Genomic DNA, 1,296 nt, shown 5'->3' on the forward strand with positions numbered 1-1,296 from the left:
TCCGTAGGACCTCGAGTTTGGCGACCGTAGCCGGCAGGCGTAGGGAGCTTCTATAGAGCGTTGAACCGTTATCTGATTTTTTTAAACTCGCTGGACGGACATTTGTATTCAGCAGCAGCACAAAACGAGAATGAAGATTATATAATTGCCGAAGACTCGGACTCCAATGACAGCGATAGTACTGACTACGATATCGATGTATAAAATAAATTAATAAATAATAATATAATGTTGATTAAATCATACATTTGTTTATCTTTTTTTTTAACATCTAATTAAATATTTTTGTTTTGTGGGAATAACATAACTCTGATTGTGCAAATTTTGATTTCACCATCGTTCTTAAGTTATTAAAATTCGTATAAAAAAAAATTAAAAATTGATTATGCGCGTAGCATTAATATCACGTTGCGCTCATGCGTATACACGTAAAGTTGCAAACTTTGGATAGCTATAACTTCCAAAATAATGGTTTCCACAAATTTTTTTTTGCACCATCGTTCTTAACTCGCCGAAGTACGTCAAGATTTCAAAAAAAAAAAAAAAATTAAAAAAGGTGCTGGGTAGCTAAAGTGAATTTGTTTCAAGATTTTTAAAGTTATATAAGTCGTTTTTTAGTGCTTCTTATAATAATATAGCATTTTCTTTAGTATATATTTCTTATTTTTCTTGTTTTTAAAAAAAAATTTACCGGAAAGTCAAATTAATTTTTAGGAGCGTTTAAAGTTTAAAATAATGTTGTTGACGTTGGATATTGCCGGAACGATTCTACTTTAGCTCCCAAGCGATTTTTTGAAATTTTTTTTTTCCAAAATGTGTGTTTTTGTATGCTTTTTTTAATGGCACTTTAAAAAAAAGTCGCTCAAACTTCTAATGGAAGTTATGTTCAAAAAACTTCAAAATACTCGATTTTTCAAAAAATCGTGTTTTTGAATTAATAATACCAAAAAATTGTATTTTTGGAATTTTTTTTTTTTTGTATTGTTAGTATTTGTGTGCTTAATGTTTTGGTAAAATCAAAATTGATCTATCGTACTTACTTTTTATGTTAAACTTAAAAATGCCAATTTTTCCAAAAATCGTGTTTTTGAGTTAAAAATATCAATACCTAAACATTTTGGAAATTTTTATTTTTCATTCGGTGTGTAATGACATAAAGAAGTTTTTAGTGTAATGGGATCTAACACATAGATTTGTGTAATATAAATATAACAATATATTAAAAATTAATTTTTTATTTATAATGATATAAAATCAATTATTAGTTGAACTCATCTTCCGAATCATCTGAATTTG

This window comes from Acyrthosiphon pisum, unplaced genomic scaffold (genome assembly GCF_005508785.2).
Source record: "Acyrthosiphon pisum isolate AL4f unplaced genomic scaffold, pea_aphid_22Mar2018_4r6ur Scaffold_20960;HRSCAF=22641, whole genome shotgun sequence".
In the NCBI taxonomy this organism is placed as follows: Eukaryota; Metazoa; Arthropoda; class Insecta; order Hemiptera; family Aphididae; genus Acyrthosiphon; species Acyrthosiphon pisum.